Consider the following 7,379-nt stretch of genomic DNA (forward strand, 5'->3'; position numbering starts at 1 on the left):
TTTTTAAATGGAACACCCTGTATATTATTGCATTTTTGGCTTCCCTTCAGATCACTTTACTTAATCCTAAGATATGAGTAAATATATTTTGATAGTTTCAGAGATATTCGTAAATAAATTAAAAAATATATGGTTTTCAGTAGTGGAGGGAAAAAATTAAAAAATATTATTCTCAAAAAAATATTAAAAATACAAGAACTGTGCTGAAATCAAAACTCTATTAGATATTTACTTTAGATGGTCTGTACTTACTTTGCTATAAATATGGTAATCGTAAATCATACAGGATGTTCAAAATTCTACGCCAAACTTTTTAAAATATAAAATAATTTTTCTTGGTTTTTTTAAATGGAACACTTTGTATATTATTTTTCAATCGATGGAGAATTAAAAAGTAAACATTTTTTGTATTTAAAGTATTTCAAAATTTTTAATGGTTTCGCAGATATTCCCAGTTTTATATTTCATACGGCATTTTCCACAGTAATTTTTTTTCAAAGCCACTCAATGATTTTTCTCTCGTATTTTACCGTCCAAAGAGCCATAGGAAATAATATCTACGAAACCATTAAACATTTTGAAATACTTTAAATACAAAAAAATGTTCATTTTTTATTACTCCATCTAATAAAGAATAATATACAGGGTGTTCCATTAAAAAAAGGAAGAAAAATTATTTTATATTTTAGAAAGTTTGGCGTAGAATTTTGAACATCCTGTATGATATAAGATTAAGGTATTTGTAGAAAAGTAAGTATTTTTTTGTTTTCACTCTTGGCTTTAGGTCATTGGGGTTGTAAAGATGTTTCTAGATTTTGTTCATTATTTTTTTATTTTGTGACGACGTTTCGACAGTATATGTCTTTTTCAAGTCTCTTGAACGTAGATTCTTACAGAGTTAAAATTGGTTAAACTGGACAACACAATAACACATATTAACTATTTTTTTTAATTCTTTTTGGACATTACACTTTACTACGAGCACGTACGTATTTCCTTGCAGATCGCTCTGTATAAAACACACTTATCGGTTCAATTACCCGATGTCTACTGACCAATTTTAACCAATTTTAACTCTGTAAGAATCTACGTTCAAGAGGCTTGAAAAAGACATATACTGTCGAAACGTCGTCACAAAATAAAAAAATAATGAACAAAATCTAGAAACATCTTTACAACCCCAATGACCTAAAGCCAAGAGTGAAAACAAAAAAATACTTACTTTTCTACAAATACCTTAATCTTATATCATACAGGATGTTCAAAATTCTACGCCAAACTTTCTAAAATATAAAATAATTTTTCTTCCTTTTTTTAATGGAACACCCTGTATATTATTCTTTATTAGATGGAGTAATAAAAAATGAACATTTTTTTGTATTTAAAGTATTTCAAAATGTTTAATGGTTTCGTAGATATTATTTCCTATGGCTCTTTGGACGGTAAAATACGAGAGAAAAATCATTGAGTGGCTTTGAAAAAAAATTACTGTGGAAAATGCCGTATGAAATATAAAACTGGGAATATCTGCGAAACCATTAAAAATTTTGAAATACTTTAAATACAAAAAATGTTTACTTTTTAATTCTCCATCGATTGAAAAATAATATACAAAGTGTTCCATTTAAAAAAACCAAGAAAAATTATTTTATATTTTAAAAAGTTTGGCGTAGAATTTTGAACATCCTGTATGATTTACGATTACCATATTTATAGCAAAGTAAGTACAGACCATCTAAAGTAAATATCTAATAGAGTTTTGATTTCAGCACAGTTCTTGTATTTTTAATATTTTTTTGAGAATAATATTTTTTAATTTTTTCCCTCCACTACTGAAAACCATATATTTTTTATTTATTTATTAATATCTCTGAAACTATCGAAATATATTTACTGATATCTTAGGATTATGTAAAGTAATCGGAAATGAAGCCAAAAATACAATAATATACAGGGTGTTCCATTTAAAAAATATCATCCCGATCCACTCGCACTTTTTTGAGCCACCCTATAGAAGTTAAAATATTTTCCTGAAAGATATCCTAGTACATATTTTAGGTTTACACTTATACAGAATTCCTAAGTTTGTTATTATAGAAGCTACAGATGCCCGACGCACTTTTGCCCTGTATGCAGTCAAACCAAATGAAACTAGGTCTGTTCTCAGAAGAATCCCTGACTAGTCAGCACGTTTCTCATTGGTTAAAATGCGTAGAAACCTGATTGTTAGTCTGGTTTCTACACATTTCCACCAATAAGAAACGCGCTGACTAGTCAGGGATTCTTCTGAGAACAGACCTACTAGGAAGTTGAAATAAAAAACATCTAGTATTAATAATTTTATTTGAATGTTTGAAAATACAATTTTGGATTTCCATTTAAATTTGCTATTAAAGAAACTTAAACCTATATATTATCCACCTGCATAAGCGTATTTTTATAATATGCAATTTGACAAAAGATCTTATAGTAGAGACTATTTTTTGTTTAATATATGTATTTACAAATAAATAAGACCTTTTTTTAGTTGAATTCGATATTCGGTATTCGAATAAAATTATAATACCTACTGCCAATACACGTTTTGCTTCTACTCTAACAATGAAATGCATTTGTTTTTTCGTTAAGATCTAAACACGTTAAGCCGTAGTACAAAAGGCTTTAGTTTTTCTATAGAGCCAAAATATCTGGTTTTGTAATATACTTTAAGATATTTATTATTAGAAATTGTCGATCCATAGATAATTCATCCCAAAATATTCACAGATTTTTTCTACAATTAATTCAGTAGTTTTTTTATTTCAATTTTAGGATTTTTTTTTTCAAGATAAAATCTGTTCAAATATCCGATTTTAAATGTTTTTATCCAATTTTAAGTAAAGTATTTTGAGAGAATTTATCTATCGTATACTAGAAGAACAAACGTCATTTTTTTAAATATCTAAAGTTTTTTTATTTATTTAGAATATGAACATTCTAATTTATCTACATCGATGACATTTGTTCTGTAGATATGTGTGCTTTTAAAAAATACTGAGAAATTTTGTTACAAGAGTAAATGAAAATATATGTAGCAATTTTTTGTTATATGCGTTTTTTACGATTCATTTCTAAATATACTTGATTGAGAGTCTTATTTTGTAAAAATCCATATATTTTTGGATTTTACTGAAATATTTTTCAAAAGCACCATATAGTTTAGTTATACACTTCTGTAGTAAATATTATTATAGTTTAACATACATATTTAAAGTCTTGAATTATAAAGATTTTTAGCATAAAATGTGTTCTTTTGCAATTGACAGGTGATTTGACACATTAAATAAATATGCATAAACAAATACCTGTCTGTATCATAATACCAAAATAAAAAGGCGTTAAGTTGGCGTGGAAATGACAATGGATGACATTTACCATGATATTTTACATATAAAATGACAGAGAGAGTCATTTCCATAGCCAACTCTGCTGACGTTTTTTTTTCGATAGTATAGAACTTAATTATTGTTTTTTTTTTTAATTTTCTGATATCTATTTAACTCAAGACTAATCTAAAATTCAGTTTTGTTTATCCTGGAAACTTATTTGCACAATACAAAATGTCAAAATGTATTTTTTCATAGCCTATTTACTAAAGTATTTGGATCCTTACATGGCATATTACTGGAATATTTACAGATTTTTTTTTCAATTAATTTCAGTAGATTTTTTTACTTCAATGTTAGGCCTCTGTACAAATGAAAATCTGTTCAAATCATTGGCGGCGCTAATAATTTTTTTGGTTTTTTTGTTATCCGTAATTTTATATCTAAACACTAGGACGTTGTGTATATTTGTCATGATAATTTTTGTCGCGTTTAATTAACCGTAATTGCATATAGCTATTAAATAAAAATACGAAGGAATGAGTGTAACACTGTTTTATATCCATGCATCAGAGCCTGATTCGACGTCATGAGATACCATTTTTGACAATTTTAGTTGACAGTTCAGTTGAAATAATTGAATTTAATTTGAATTGCTGTGGATTTATTAGATTTTTTGACTTTAATGTTATTTCTTGGTTATTTTTTAACCGATTTTAGGTTCTCTAGAGTGAAATTGTAATCTAGGACATCAAAAATAGATACTTTTGTGCAGCGTGCAATTTCTCCCAGACAGTAAATCATTAAAAATTCAGTTAATTTGACTTAGATGTTCCAGTAGCGTAGGTATTGCTACTGATAAATTGAAATTTAAGTCGGCCATATCTATATCTTCATCGCGGTCTGAATAATTTTTTTCATATCCTCTTTCCTTAGTATTTTTATTTATTACACTGTTAAAATTAGAGTATTTGAAAATTAAAGACCTTTTTACGCCCACATTTTGTCTAGCGCTACCAATGGTTCAAATAACCAATTTTAAATGTTTAGATCCAATTTTCAGTAAAGTATTTTGAGAGAATTTATCTATCGTATACTAGAAGAACAACTGTCATTTTTAAATATCTAATTTTTTTTATTTATTTAGAATGTGAACTTTCTAATTTATCCAAATCAATGACATTTGTTCTTTAGATAATATGTGTGCTTTTAAAAACTACTGAGAAATTTTGTTACAAGAGTAAATGAAAATATACATAGCAATTTTTTGTCATATGAATTTGTTACGATTCTTTTCTAAATATACTTGATTGAGAGTCTTTTTTTCTGTAAAAATCTATATATTTTTGTATTTTACTGAAATATTTTTCAAAAGCACCATATAGTTTAGTTATACATTTCTGTAGTAAATATTATTATAGTTTAACATACATATTTAAAGTCTAGGATTATAAAGATTTTAGCATAAAATTTGTTCTTTTGCAATTGACGCTGAAGGTGCGTTTACACCAGCTGCGCCGCACTACGCCGCGCCAATCATTCTTTTAACATATACTTTTGTGCGCGCTAAAAAAAATACACTTCAAAAGTGCATGTTAAAAAATGTTTTGCGCGGCGCGGCGCAGTGTGGCGCAGCCGGTGTGAATGCACCTTGATGACGTTTTTTTCGATCGTATAGAACTTAATTATTGTTTTTTTTTTATATTTTCAGATATCTATTTAACTCAAGACTAATCTAAAATTCAGTATTGTTTATTCTGGACACTTATTTGCACAATACAAAATGTGCATATCAAAATGTATTCATAGCCTATTTACTAAAGTATTTTGATCCTTACACGGGATATTACTGGAATATTTACAGATTTTTTCTTCAATTAATTTTAGTTTATTTTTTTTTACTTCACTGTTAGGCCTCTTACAAGTGAAAATCTGTTAAAATCATTGGCGGCGCTAATAAGTTTTTTGGATTGTTATTTATTTTTGTTATCCGTAATTTTATATTTGAACACTAAGGCGTTGGTGTAAATTTGCCATTAAACTTTTTGTCGCATTTAATTAACCGTAATTGCATATAGTCATTAAATAAAAATACGAAGGAATGAGTGTAACACTGTTTTATATCTATGCATCAGAGCCAGATTCGACGTCATAAGATACCATTTTTGACAATTTTAGTTGATATTTCACTTGAAACAATTGAACTTAATTTGAATTACTGTGGATTTGTTGGATTTTTTGACTTTAATGTTATTTCTTGGTTATTTTTTAACCGATTTTAGGTTCGCTAGAGTGAGATTGTAATATAGGACATGAAAAATAGATACTTTTGTGCATCGTGCAATCGCTCACAGACAGTGAATCATTAAAAATTCAGTCAATTTGATTTAGATGTTCCAGTAGCGTAGATATCTGTATTGCTACTGAAAAATTGAATAATTCGGCCATATATTAAATTTTCATCGCGGTCTCCTTATTATTTTTATTCAATGCATAGTACACTGTTAAAATTAGAGTAGGTACTGGAAAATTAAAGACCTTTTTACGCCCACATTTTGTCTAGCGCTACCAATGGTTCAAATAACCAATTTTAAATGTTTAGTTCCAATTTTTATTAAACTATTTTCAGAGAATTTATATATCGCATATAGAAGAACAAATGCCATTTTTAAATGTCTATAAGTTCTTATTTAGAATATGAATTTTCTTATTTCTCCAAATCAATGACATTTGTTCGTTAGATGTGTGTGCTTTTAAAAAATACTGGGAAATTTTGTTACAAGAGTAAATGAGAGGTCTTATAAGTAACATTTTTTATATGATTTGATACAAGCGTTTAATGATTCTTTTCTAAATGTAATTGATTGGGCTTCTTTTTTTGTAAAAATGTATATATTTTTTGAATTTTACTGAAATATTTTTCAAAAGCACCATATATTTTACACTTTTATAGTAAATATTATTATAGTTTAACATACATTAATTTAAGTCTTGAATTATAAAGATTTTTAGCATAAAATTTGTTCCTTCTGCAATTGACTTGAATGGATAAGTACCTGTAAATACCGTATTATTAAAAAAAACGCGTCAAGTTCGTTTGGAAATGACAATGGATGCTATTTACCACGTAATTTTACATATAAAATGACAGAGATCGCCATTTCTGAAACCAACTCTAACGACGTTTTTTTTCGGTCGCATGATACTTTATCATCAATTTTTAGTTTTTTTTTTTAATCTCCAGATATCTTTTTAGCTCAAGACCAATCTATGATAAAATTGACATACTCAGGGTTTTATATTAGAAAATCAATTTTTTTTCTCAGATATGGGATTTATTAAACTGTCCTGATTTTTATTATTTTCATTCTTTAGAATATTCGTTTCGTGTGAAGGATTTTTGGATTTTCTGAGTACATCAATGATCTGAACATACACCTTCATCGCAATTTTTTTATCTAAAAATCTGCCGATGAAGTTTTTTTAGTTCAATTTTGTACATTTACTTTTTTACGATTTTAAAAGAATCCAATTCACATGGAGTTTCGGTTTATATGGGCCAGAACGATGAAAGTTTATGTATTATATGCATTTTTAGTATATAGATATTACATATATTTTAGAATTTTCCCTCTTGGTGTTAAATACAAAATAGTTGTTGTCGAAAAATCTATTAGATATAATAATTTTAAATAATTTTCAGTGCGGATATACAGGGTGGTGACAATTTCGATGCTCAACATATCTCAAAAACTACCAGAGATACGAATTCGGTTAAATAGGACGAAAGTTGAGTAATTAGAAGTTTGACAAGCGCATATGAAAAAAACCCAGGTATGTTGCTTAGTTTCGGATTTATGTTAAAAAAATGAAAATAATACTTTTATTTTAAATGACAATATCTTCAGAACTGTTGTACCTATTGCAACATAAGTTGGTAGTTTTATATTTTTGACCTCGGCCAATTAAATGCCGTTTTCAGAAAATTTCGAAGCCTTCTAGATTTCGCGTAAC

Source organism: Sitophilus oryzae, unplaced genomic scaffold, assembly GCF_002938485.1.
Source record: "Sitophilus oryzae breed Bouriz unplaced genomic scaffold, Soryzae_2.0 scaffold_41_pilon_pilon, whole genome shotgun sequence".
In the NCBI taxonomy this organism is placed as follows: Eukaryota; Metazoa; Arthropoda; class Insecta; order Coleoptera; family Curculionidae; genus Sitophilus; species Sitophilus oryzae.